Genomic DNA, 13,870 nt, shown 5'->3' with positions numbered 1-13,870 from the left:
TTTTTCAGAACTGCTGAGACCGTGAAAGTTTCCGCTGACCTCACTAGGCGGCTCAGCACCTCCTGAAATCAGGCTGAAGCTGAGGAGTTAAGGGTGCGTCCACACTGTAGCTGGGGGTGTGATTTCCAGCACGTACCCCCGCTAGCTTCGACCAAGGTAGCACCCTGAAAAGCACAGCATAGCCACCCCAGTGCAGGCAGCTGCACTGGCTAGTCACCCAGGTACGTACCTAGGGGCTCGGTCTGGATTGTACTTGGGCAGCTAGTCCATGCTCCTGCAGCTATGCTGCAATTTGTAGTGGACTAGCTTGATTGGAGCTAATGACGGGTGCATCAAAGTATACCTCCCGCTGCAGCATAGACGTACCTGTTGAGGGCTGCGAGGGTGTCCTAGTCAACCATCTGCCCCCCAGACCCGGCACATGACGCTGCAGCAGGCACACTGGTTTATACTGGCCAGGTGCCCCAGCAGGCATTCTGGTTGAGTCTCAGCATCTCCTCATGCAGGCAAGCCCTTGGAACCCTTTCTAACTCCTGAGCCTGCCAGCCAGGATTTAACGGATCATACAGCTCCTTTTAAATATACAACCCTTGTTCCAGCCCCATAGCTCAGCATGTGGCTCAGCTGCCCCTGGCAGCACGTGTTCATGCTGGACATGGGCGACAGGATTAAGGAAATACTTGGAGCAATCTGCTATTGTAACACAAGCAAACGAAACAAACTTTGAAGTGCAAATGAGGCCCTGTTTGATGCCCTGGCGTGTTTTGGCACTGTACTGCTGGGCTGTGTTCCTATTGCATGTGCTGCCATGAAAAATACCAGCTACGGCAATGAGGAAAACCTGTTGGCAGCCCTAGTGCCCAGCTGGTTGGGCCTGAGTCTTCTCATCCTTACACTCATGTAACCCCAGCAACTTGTCTTGACTGTGCCTGGTTTACAAGGGGGTGAGCAAGAGGTGAATGGGGACCAGGTTATTCATGTGTGAGAGCATGTGACAGCTCCTGGGGGGATGCCTGACATGTGCATGGCCAGCAAGTGTATGTGCAAGAGGTGTGTAACCTGGGTTGTTTAGCTGCCATGGTGTGCCTGGGCGTCATCATTTGAGTTGGGTGAACCAGGAGGGGTTAGAGGTTTTACAAATTTCATTAACGTGTTTTTTTTTAGGTGCTCACATTTTTGGACCTTTTCCTGTCCTTTCCCCAGATTTAACCCACACAATTTTGCGTGTTTTTTCAAGGATGAGTCATTTTTTCTTTAAAAAACCCCCACAGGATTAAAACCCACCTGCAAGTGCCAAGGGGGAGAGGAAATTCGTGGTTCAACGGTGGGAAGGAGGCAGCATTGGCCATCCCCATGGACAAATCAAACGGTTTGTCTGTAATTCTAGAAAAGTTGTTAGATGCTAGCGACAGCATTCTAGGGATACTGCTAGATGGATGGGCTCTCTAGCTATGCCTATGCTATGAATTAGGATCCAAGACTCACTCCAAAAGCTGCCCTGGCATGAGTGGGTGAGTCAGGGCAGATTTGGTCATGGCAACTTTTTGCACACGTTGTGCCTCTGATTTTGCACATCATGTGTTCATTTGCACTTGCCTTCAGCGTAGGGTTCAAATCAGGGCAGGAGGTATAGTGCACAGTGCCCATCTAAAGCCGATCTACAGTTACAACAGCACTGAAGCTGCTCAGACTTCCACAGCAAGGAGAATTAATGGAGCACAAAGCTGGCTTGAAGTCACCTTAACTCCCAACCATCCTTAGCACAGAGTTACTGAGAATCAGACCCAGTGTGTACGAAACCCATGTGTACATAGTCAGATCTGGGTGTATGGACAGAGCATGTCTATGAGTACAGTACACTGCAGAGCGTAGGTGTGTAGTGTGGGCCAGGTTCTCAGCTGATGCTTCAGCAGTGAAGGACAGGGAACAGAATCTTGGGAATCATTAGGAAAGGGATAGATAATAAGACAGAAAATATCATATTGCCTCTATATAAATTCATGGTACACCCACATCTTGAATACTGCATGCAGATGTGGTCGCCCCATCTCAAAAAATGATATAATGGCATTGGAAAAGGTTCAGAAAAGGGCAGCAAAAATGATTAGGGGTATGGAATTGGCTTCCGTATGAGGAGAGATTAATGAGACTGGGATTTTTCAGGATGAAAAAGAAATGAGGGGGAATGTAAGGGGGGATATGATAGAGGTCTATAAAATCATGACTGGTGTGCAGAAATTAAATAAGGAAGTTTTATGTACTTCTCAAAACACAAGAATTAGGGAGTCACCAAATGAAATTAATAAGCAGCAGGTTTAAAATAAACAGAAAGAAGTATTTCTTCATACAACACAGTCAACCTGTGAAACTCTTTGCCCGAGCATGTTGTGAAGGCCAAGATTATATAAAAAAAGAACTAGATAAGTTAATGGAGGATAGGTCCATCAATGGCTATTAGCCAGGATGGGCAAGGATGGTGTCCCTAGCCTCTGTTTGCCAGATGCTGGGAATGGGCGACAGACGCTGGGTCCCTGTTCATTCCCTCTGAAGGACCTGGTATTGGATACAGTCAGAAGACAGGATACTGGGTCAGATGGACCAATGGTCTGATCCACTATGGCAGTTCTTATGTTCTTATGAACAACTTTGATTTACCCCAGCAGAGAATCTGGCCCCATTGCTCTGTGTTCACGTGCACAGCAGGGACGTGTGTACGTATAGCAGGGGATAGAAATAAGGGAAGGGAGGCTAGACACTTTGACAGCATATTCAGCTGTGCTGCAATGTGCATAACCCCCAGGATCAAAGCTAATTAAAAGCAATGGGCCATGGTGAGTCCTGTGATGGTACCCAAGGTCAGGTGCCCGAGCCAAACAAAACCCAGGAGTTATTTGAGGTGGCAAATAAAACATCTCACAACTGAAGGGAAGGTTCTGGATTTCCTCTATGGAAACTTTGGATGACGTTACTTTCAGGCTTTCAAGCCAATGTGTTACACTTTCCTGTCCCACAAAAGCTGACAGATCGTAGCGTATATACACAAGCGTTCCCTGCCTCCCAGGCTGCCTCCCTGCCTGAGCATTTATAAACCCTTCTCTCTACAGGTTACAGACTTTCCTTAGCAGAAACCTTATCTTAACCCCTCCCCCTGTGCACAACACCCCTCTCTTCCCCCTAAAGAACCCCCACCTCCTGCAGCGCCTTCAGGAAACTCATTGGCCAAGTCTCCTACTTCTCCAAGTCATTGCTTTGTCTTCAGCATGAGCTGCTCATCTGAGGGGTGAGGGGATGTTGGCAAGGAGGTAAGGATACTGGAATCAATGCTGGGAATTGGAGGTGAAGACAAGGGGGTTGACTCATGGGAGGAGGACGGGAAGAGGTAAATGGATCTTGTTTAACTTAAAGCAGCAGTATAAGATGTAGCTACCAAGCCCATAGCTCACCTCACGGTGAGCTCCTCATACATTGCATCCATATCTCCCAACCTCGGTGTGGCTTCATTTGGGATTGGAAGTTCACTGGGGCAAGGACTGTCTTCCTCTGTGCTGAGAACATGCTTAATAGAGGGTGGCCACTACTACAACGTAAATAATAAAAAACAGGCCGATTTTTGTGACACCTACAATGCCCTTTCCCACCTCAACTGGCTAAGCCTTGCATTGCTTGTGGCTGTGTAACGCATCGTTTCCATGGCTGAGGCGGGTGGCAAGGGTGAACAGGAAGGAGTTCTTAGGTGGGAGCTTTTCAGAAGGACTCAGCAGGATGAGTGCTCGTTGGGTGCTGAGCTCACTTGGAAATCTGCATGCATGTCAGACAAGCCAGGTAAGCGGTTTAGGAGCCAAGTCCCTCTGATATGCAATAGGACGTAGTCACCTAAGGCACTTAGGGGCTTTTGAACTTTGTACCCGATGCCTATTCAGTTTCATCTGGGTGAACATGATAATGAAGATTAAAGCCTGCGATAAGGGGCCTGATTCTCATCTCACACACAGGTGTAAATCAGAAGTCATATGACCTGTACCACCCTGCTCTCCTATAGGGTGTTTCATCCATAGAGCTCAAAGCATGTTACAAAGGAAGGAAGCATCATTAGCCCCCATTTTACAGATGAGGTAACTGAGGCACAGAGAAGTTAAGTGACTTGCCCACAGTCACACAGCCAGGCTCAGAACCTCAGTGAATTTCTCGCGCAGGGCAGGGAAAGGGCTGGGACGTGAGGAAGGAAAATTCATTGGAGGAGAAAAGAATGATCGCAGCAGGTGGGTTATGTGCATCAATCTAGAATTGGTGGGCGCCAGGGATCCAGAATGACAATGAACAGCCCACTCTGGCCTTACCAGCCACTCCTGATGTTGTAAATCCCTTCTCATCTCTCAGTGTGCTCCGAGCAGGGTCCTCCCCAATGATCAGGGGGCTATTTTGAGGCATTGATTGGGGATTTTTTCTTAAGCCACTTGCATTTTCTAAAATTAAACTAAAATAGCTCCACCCACCTTTCCCATCCCAAATCCACGGCACGTAGTGGGAGGGTTCTTCAGGCTGGGATTGTCCGAGGAGCTGAAGGGAGCTAAACACTGAACACTCACTGAGATTCAATTCAGTGAGGCCACGTCGTCACTAAATCGTGCAGGGAATTGTGGGAAGGGACTGGAGTGGTTTTGCTTGTGTCCTCACTGCAAGTGGGTGGGTTCATCAGTTCTGGAACTAGCGGTACCGGGGGTACTGCTGCACCCCCTGGCTTGAAGTGGTTTCTATGGCCATGTCCAGACTAGGTATTAAAATCGATTTTAGATACGCAACTTCAGCTACGGGAATAACGTAGCTGAAGTCGAATTTCTAAAATCAAGGTACTCACCCGTCTGGACAGCGCGGCATCGATGTCCGCGGCTCTCCGTGTCGATTCCGGAACTCCGTTCGGGTTGATGGAGTTCCGGAATCGATGTAAGCGCGCTCGGGGATCGATACATCGCGTCCAGACTAGACGCGATATATCGATCCCCGAGCAATCGATTTTAACCCGCCGATGCCGCGGGTTAGTCTGGACGTGGGCTATTATATCCAGGGTTTACAGTTTGGTTCAATGGCTTTCAGCACCCCACTAGAAAAAATGTTCCAACACCCCAAATGAAAGAAGAACATAAGAACGGCCATACTGGGTCAGACCAAAGGTCCATCCAGCCCAGTATCCTGTCTACCAACAGTGGCCAATGCTAGGTGCCCCAGAGGGAGTGAACCTAACAGGTAATGATCAAGTGAGCTCTCTCCTGCCATCCATCTCCACCTTCTGACAAACAGAGGCTAGGGACACCATTCCTTACCTGTCATGGCTAATAGCCATTAATGGATTTAACCTCCATGAATTTATCCAGTTTTCTTTTAAACCCTCTTATAGTCCTAGCCTTCACAACCTCCTCAGGCAAGGAGTTCCACAGGTTGACCTGGGTTCCTCCCCTCTCCCCTGCCTACGCAGGCCAGCTAACCTGAGTTTAAAGCCCCATCAACTTCAGGTGAGATGGTTGTGAGACTGGATTGGGGCAGGGCGGAAAGATTAGGGGCAGCAATGTAAGAGTCCAAAATGACTCTGCACTGTAGCCATACACTGGGAGTTGGGGGCATGCACTGGTAAGTATGAAAAAAATCTCAGCCTAAAAGCCCAAGTGACCCTGTTCAGAATCTAGAGCGAAGGTGCATCCTCAGTGTGACCAGTGGGAGCTCCTGCAAGGCAATACCTCCTGGTCACTGCTGCCTTGATTTACTGTCTGGCCATCCGACAGAGAATCTGGCCTGCTGCGGGTGTCACCGATTTCTCCACTGATATGTCCCTGGCCCTGTGATGACGTCTCATCTGCTGCGACACTGGAGAGGGCCATGGGGTGGCATACTTAGTTCCTCTCGACCCTGCTGCTTAAGGCTGCTCTCTTTGCTATCGTCATTACATCAATTCATTGTCTAGGCACTTACAGTCCCAGGGGATTTTTAGCCTCACAACGCCCCTGTGAAGCAGGGAAATATTGGTCCCATTTTTCATTTGGGGAGTTCAGGCGCAGAACACTGAAACAACTTGCCTACTGATCAAGGCTGGTAGGGAAAGGCCTGTAACCCAGGGCTAGCCCAGATATAATTCATGGGCCATTTTGGTCAATTTCACAGTCATAGGATTTTAAAAATTGTAAATTTCATTATTGCAATCTGAAATTTCACAGTGTTGTAACTGTAGGGGTCCTGACCTAAAAAGGAGTTTTGTGTGTGCATGTGTGTGTGTGGGGGTGTCGTGGTTATGGGAGGGGGGCCGTTGCAGTACATCTGCGCTGTGCTGGTGGTGGCTGCCTTGAGAGCTGGGCAGCTGGAGATTGGTGTCTGCTGGCCGGGACCCAGCTTTGAAGGCAGAGCCGCTGCCAGCAGCAGCGCAGAAGGAAGGATGGCCTGGTCTGGCATTGCCACCTTTACATCTGTGCGGCTGCCTGCAGAGCTGGGCCCTCAGTCAGCAGTCGCCGCTCTCCGACTGCTCAGCTTTCAAGGCAGCGCAGAAGTAAGGGTGGCAGTACCGCCCCCCTCATAAAAGAACCTTGCGACCTTCCTGAAATGCCCTTTTCGGTCAGAACCTCCAATCTGAGAAATGCTGGTTTCCCCGGTGAGATCTGTACAGTATAGGATAAAAGCACACAACAGACTGGATTTCATGGCAGGAGACCAGATTTCACGATCCGTAGCGCATTTTTCATGGCTATGAATTTGGAAGGGCCCTAGCTTTGGGCATAGTCCATGGCTCTCCTGCCACTCTATGTCTTTGCCCGATCATAAGCCTGCCACGGCTAGGCAGGCTCCATACCTTTGCTACTGTCTCTGCACCTTGCCCGCCTTCAGCTTGCCCGCACGCCACGTTGGATGCCTGCACAGCTGTAGAAGACTCGGAATGGTTCTGCTCCTTTTTATGCCAGGAAGGTCACGTGAAATAAGCGAACCTGCCTTCACACTGCCTAAATGATGTGCTTTTATTTGTCTCCTCCAGTGCGGCCCCCGACCTCTCTAATTCAACCACCCCGGGGGAGCACTGGGGAAATATTCAGGGCATTGCAGGAAAACTTCAGCGCTATTAAAAAAACCCAAACACCTTGCCAATGATTTGCACTATAATTCCAAAAAGTTTTTATGGTTTCTCAGATTTTTTTTTTCCAATGAGCCAGCTGTGACGTAGCTTCCTCCAATCTGACCCTCCGGCTCTGTTCCTTTTTAATGAGACAGCGTAGAAGGTGTGTCCTATGGAAAGGCCACTGGGCTGAGTAAAAGGGAAAGGCGAGGCTGAAAGATAACATGCCACGTCTTTGCTTCCCAGTAAACAGCAACTGTTGTCAGAAAAAAAGGGGTGGGGTGAGCAGGAATGTTTCAAAGGGCCTTCCACTGTGTGACACTAGCACTGGTGCTAAGGCCTGGGCTGTATAAAAACAGGTCAACCCAGCTCAGGTTCCCACTTGCAAAAAAAAAAAAAAAAACCCAAGCCCTGGCTTGGCCCAATTGCTCCTAGCAGTTTGCATGTCAAGTGTAGACAAGCCCTAAGGGCATATTGCTAGGAGCAACTGGTCTGAGCCAGGGCTTGGGGAGGGTTTGCAAGTGGGAACCTGGCAATGGATGGAAAACAGGGACCTGGCTGGGCCAGCGACCTGGCTTCTTGCCTCATCCATGGCAGCTTTAGCAGTGGGAATTTTCTCATTAACCTTGTACTGGCTTTCAAGGGATCTCCTGACCTGAAGCTTTTGCAGCAAGAGCCTGGTGGGCTGGGTAGGGGCTGCGTCCAACGTATTGCTGGAATACAGGCACAAATGTGGACATACACTAGGGTGACCAAACAGCACGTGTGAAAAATCGGGCCGGGGAGTGGGCGGTAATAGGCACCTATATAAGAAAAAGCACCCAAAATCGGAAGTGGCCCTATAAAATCAGGACATCTGGTCACCCTAAGCATACACAGCTACCTAACTCCCTTTGGGCTCCTTGAAAGTCCCAGCCTGTGTTTCTGTTTCAGGCGCTCCCCACAGAGTGACGATGAGAGGCAGAACCAAAGGTAGAGCTGATGACATCTACTCTCATGTGGTGGTGCACAGCAGGGTGCCCAGATAGCTAGTGTAAAAAAGTGAGACACTTTTTTCGGGGGGGGGAGGGGAGGGTAATAGTTATGTATATAAGAGAAAGCCCCTAATATTGGGACAGCCCCGACAGTGGGACATCTGGTCACTCTAGTGCAGGGCAAGGCCTGTACACCATTTAAGCTCAAGGTCTTCTGCCTGGAGTGAATGTCACCCGTAGAGAAAAAGTATCCTCTCACCCAAACTCTTTCACTCATGGATTTCAAAGGCATCTAGTGTCATTATCCCCATTTTACAGATGGGAAACTGAGGCACAGGGAGATGAAGCAACATGCCAAAACCTGCAATAAAAGCCAGGCGTGGAACCCAGGTCTCCTGACTCCCAGGCTAGTTAGCATAGCTACTGCACAAAACCACTCCCTAGTGTTATACTGGGTGGGGGGGAGGGCTGCATAAGTGGGTCCCATCCTGAAGTCATTTACCCAGGCCAAACGCTGGGATTCCGGCTTAGGGTCAGGGCTTGGAGTACAACTTCCCTATAGGCTGAACATCAGCGCACCCTCTGGCTTCCTCTCTAAAGCACAGCACACCAGTGCCAGAGCTGCCCTTGGGTAGGGCGAATCGGGGCAACTGCTTCGGGTCCCATGCTTTAGGGGTGGGGGGGGGCCTGCAGGCTGGTGTGATTGGCCTGAGCAGTCGGTCCTGGAAGAGACAAATCCGTCACTTCCTCCCTGGGCCCCGTACCCAGCTAGGGATGTCCCTGGCCATTGCTCAGCCTTATGGAGTGGGGTCAAGCACTCAGTGTTGGCCAAGCTCTGCTAAAAGCCTCCCAATTGACTTCAGTGGGCAGAAAGTTAGGCCAAACACTGAGCACTTTTCGGCATGCCACTCAGAGTGATGTAAGGCCGAATGAGCCCCTTGGCGACACTAGCCTGAAAATGCCCCTGTTCTCAGTGGGGGTGGCAGGGCTGCATGTGGGAGCAGACCATGGCAAGGCATCATTGCAAGACACACCCCACTGCATGGGTTGCTTGGCACTGTTTTAATTCAGTACGTTTCTCACCTGCCTTAGGGTTTAAAATCACACCGCAGAGGTTGACACACCTCCTCCTCACTCCCCCACCCCCTGAGGTTTTGCATGACTGGATGGAAAGTTTTAATGTTGCCATACTAATACACTATCCAATAAAAAAGATTCCCCTTGCCTTTCTTCCTAGCCTTCCCCTCCTCCTCCTCCAGTCCCCTTTTCTCCCCTCCTGCAAGGTCATTTAACAGCCTCTGTGATTTGCAGCATTCTTCCACGAAGGAAAGAATGGAGAGTCATACTTACCACAGTAGGGACGTACCAGTAGGTTACCTTTCATGGCAGTGCCCCAGAAAACAGCAGCCCAATTTGGATGGAAGGGGTAGAGAAACTACCTCATTTTTTCTGCACTTTTATCTACAGTCCGGAAATTCCGGGTGGCTAGGAGTCTCTAGGAGAGAAAGGCTGTCTTGTAATGACTGTGGTGATCCATCGACAGGCTGGATGGGAGAGGAAGTTGGTCTGTCATGGAGACACTGGGTCAGATTCATCTCGGGTGTAATGCTAGTGAACTCATTCTGATCTGGTCGCTGACTTTAGCCATCATGAGTCTCCCTTACCGACGGAGGATGTGGCAGCAAAGGGACTAGAGACTCACCAAGAAACAGGCCAGTTTTTTCCGAAAGGAGCTTTTGATTTCACGTTGCAAGTTGGGCACTCAGAAAGCAGAGGTTGGGCTTTGAAAATGTTGGCCCCAGGCTCACCATTGCTCACTGCTTTCCAGAGCTCCACGCCGACAGCCAGGACGCATGAAGAATGACGTGCTGGATTGGGCCAAACGAGCTGGAAGAGCGAGGGAGCTCTTGCACTCGGTTAAATGTTAGGAACACATCCATGTTGTACTCGTTAAAAAGCTACAATTATGGGAGACCTGGGAAACTGTGTAGAGATGACTTGTCAGGTAGGTAAACAAAAGGATAGAAATTAACAAAAGACAATCAGTTTGCGCCAAGCTGTTGATCTCCTAGGAGCAAATCAATCAAACCATAATTTATTTTTAAACAATTAGAGACGGCTCCAGTGACCATAGAAATAAATGGAACGATATCCAGGAGCTTAGGTTCCAGTTCAGCAATCATGTGCCTTACTTTAAGCCTGTGTGTACGTCCCTTGCTGATTCAAGCCCTTCATCATGCGTCTTACACAGGGCTGCCCGGAGGATTTAGGGGGCCTGGGGCAAAGCAATTTTGGCTTCCATAAAAAAAAGTTGCAATACTATAGAATACTATATTCTCTTGGGGGCCCCTGGGGCAAATTGCCCCACTTGCCCTGCCCACTCTGGGTGGCCCTGGTCTTACATAGCTCTCACCGAGTTAGAGAAGCCCAAACCCTCTGTTCGTTGGCCATCTCACTGTACTTCACAACCCAAGTACGTCACTTTGAACCTGATGATCTAAGAAAGGTTTGAGGAATTTTACTTTGAGTCGTTAGTGCCAGATCATTCAATGTTTCCTGCAGGGCTGCCCAGAGAATTCAGGGGGCCTGGGGTCTTCGGTGGCAGTTCCTGGGGCAGAAGGCCCCCCCTCACTGGGGTCTTCAGGGCACTTCGGCGGCGTGTCCTGGAGTGGAAGGACCCCCACCCCCCGCCAGCCAAATTGCTGCTGAAGACCCAGAGCGGAAGAAGCTCCAGGGACTCAGCCCTCGCGAGAGTTTTCTGGGGCCCCCCGGAGCAAGTGAAGGACCCCGCTCCAGGGACCCTGAAAAACTCTCATGGGGACCCTTACGGGGCCTGGGGCAAATTGCCCCACTTGCCCTCCCCCCCCAGCCCAGGCAGGCCTGGTTTCCTGTTTGCATGTGCATGACTGTGTGCCTCTGCCAGTGTGCGCAGCTGTGCATGCATTTGTTCAGCATGTGGCCTTGTTTTACACAGCAAAGACATGTTTTCTTTATAGTTAGGGCGTTCAGCCTCAGTTGCCATTCATAGTCCTGAAATGCTCATCGAGCAGAATTATGCTCCTCCCATCATCCCCCATGACCTCTTTGAGGAGGTGTTTGGTCCCTCTCAGGGGACACTCTCTGGCTGGAGCTTTTGCTGCGATTTTGACAAACCCAGGCTTACCTGGCTTGGATAAGGCATCATGCCCTTCAGTTCTACACACTTTGACGCTCCGTGAAGAGCAGCGTCAGCAGGCCCTATGGAGATGTTTGGGATTTTCCAGTTCATCTTAAATTGGTTTGTCTGGGCTATTGCTGTAATTGCGTAGTGGCAATATGAGCGGGTTTGTTATGGCTACAGATAGTTTGATACTGGAGCCCTGATATGTCACCAGCCGTGATCTGCAATGCACCTAGTACAGGAGATTTAATGTATTCACAAGTCATGAACATAAAGCGTTGCAGATATTCTGGTGTTAGCAGGATTAAGGCCTCAATGGTATTTAGGCTCCTATTGAAATTCATGGTAGATGGGCTCCTAAATACCTCTGAGGCTCTGGGCCTAAGCAATTTGGGAAGGTCTTGCTTGACAGGCACTGGAAGCCTGTCTCAAATGTCTATGGGGCTACAATGATCCTGTCCTCACAGTGATATTACAGTGCACTGGGTTCTGGTCAGGAACATGAAATGAGCCATGTCACTAGTGGGTTGCAGACAGTTTAATTATCTATTCTTGTGATGCTGGCACAAGAAACCGAGATAAGCATGAACCAAACCTCCAGATCCACATACTGAAGGCATTCAGCTCTCTCTATATTTATGGGTCACCCATTCTACTAAGGCACATTAGTAACTATGTATTAAGGGTTAATAGATGATTTAATAATTGACCAATTATTATAGACTCTAACCAGTCACAAGGTGCTTATAGCCATCTGCCAGCCCTTCTATTGATGTGCGTATACCCACCTATAACACATGCTGCTCATGTTTATAACATGCTTCTAATAATCACTTATTAACCCTTTGTAACTAGCTATAAAATATATAAATTGTGACCCCAGTATCTCTGTACAGAAGGGAGAGAGACAGCCCCATAGTCTGTGGGGCAACCTGGATCAAAACTGGACAGCTAGAGCTCCAGGTAGCCCCCTGCCTTAGCACACACAGATTTCTGCAGCAGTTTTAGAGACTTAAAAAGCTGAGCTGTTCTTATTGATGTACCAAAGTAAATGCAACCAAATGGTACACTATATGTCATTTCTGGTGACATGCCAGGCTATTTCTTTTTCTGTTGTCCCCAAATGTTTCCATGTTCTGTGCACTGCAGAAATGTATACGCAAAAATCTCTCACCACACTGTAGCAGTCAGGCTAAAGAAGTTGGAAGGTTGTGGACTGGATGATGCCTTTGTCTCCTGGGTGAGAATGGGAGGCAGTAGGAGATGCCTGGTAAATTGATGTGTCTGCTTGTATGGCCATTATTGAACAAGGCTGATATTTAATTGGTGCTCACTAGAGTTAAGAATCAACCTCGTTAGGGTCAAGAGTTACTAGCCCATTGCCTGCTTCAACCATTCCCGCCTCTCCTGTGATTGGCTGCAGTTTCAGGAAGACAGCACTGCTGCCGTTTACATTTTGAACGTCTTCTTAACCACGGGGGCTTGAAACACATTTTAATTTTTTTTAAGAGCAAGTTTAGCATGTGGAACATGCATCTGGGGCAAGGGTGTACCTGTGTCTAGATTCTGCAGGCAGAGCCAGGTCCCAGACCCATGGGATGCACCGGCAGTTCTTCAACACGCTGAAGCTAAACAGGAGGGCTGCCTTCAGGCTAACTGAGCCCCTCCAGCTCTCGTGGCATGCTGCTGCACGGCCTGGCATGGAGGTTGGGAGGGGCTCTTCACAGCAGCTGTTGCGTATGAAACGCTGAGACTTTAGGGAGAGGCGCCATTTTTGCCTAATGCTAAACAAAGTGGAGCCGGTCGGTGTCTGGCTGCAAGAGTACCACGGAATGTGCTGCAGAAAGGGTGTGAGTGGGGTGTGGCTCCAACTGAATGGGTGTCCCAGGGTGGCGCTAGTGAGCAGTATTCTGCTGGCTATGCTTGGTTGGTTTTTTGTTTCTTTTTTTTTAAAGATGAGTTGTATAAACTGGAGGGTCTTGGCCTTTCTAATCAGTAATGAGCCCATGGTAGCCTGGGTGTTTTGCAGCATTAACTCAATAGCCCAGTTTTATACTAGCTAAATTCATCCTCCACTTTCAACTGCTTGAAACTTTGCTTCCCATAGGGTGACCAGCTAGAGGGGTTTGGGGGGTAATAGATGCCAATATAAAAAAATAGCCCTGAATATCAGGGTGGTCCCTATAAAATAGGGCTATCTGGTCACCCTTGCTTCCTAGCTTGTGCGGCTCCAGCATCTCTAAGCGCTGCTATGCAGTGGCCATATGCCGCTGCTGGAGTGATTCCTGTGCACAGCCGGCTTGGTGTCTAACCTTAGCCAGGGCCCTGTGTGTAATTTACACCAGCCCAGGAGCAGCTTCGGAAGACAAGCCGCTCAGTCACTAGGAGGGGTATTAAATTGCTACGGGCCTATCACAGCAGACAGTCACTGCCACCTCCATCACCCTGCCGGCTACACGGGCCAGTTTCTCTGCCCAATGCCTGCCTCCGTCTGCCCCAGACGTGGGGCGTAGGCAGTACTGCCTTACTCCTACAGCCTGGTAATCTCACAGAGGGAAAATGGGCGAAAAGGGGAGGTTTAATGCCTTTGAATGAGGCATAGCTCAGGTCATAAGCTAGCCTGGCGTTTTTATGGTGCTTGTGAATCTC

This window comes from Gopherus evgoodei, chromosome 16 (genome assembly GCF_007399415.2).
Source record: "Gopherus evgoodei ecotype Sinaloan lineage chromosome 16, rGopEvg1_v1.p, whole genome shotgun sequence".
Lineage (NCBI taxonomy): Eukaryota > Metazoa > Chordata > Testudines > Testudinidae > Gopherus > Gopherus evgoodei.
This window is presented reverse-complemented; position numbering follows the sequence as displayed.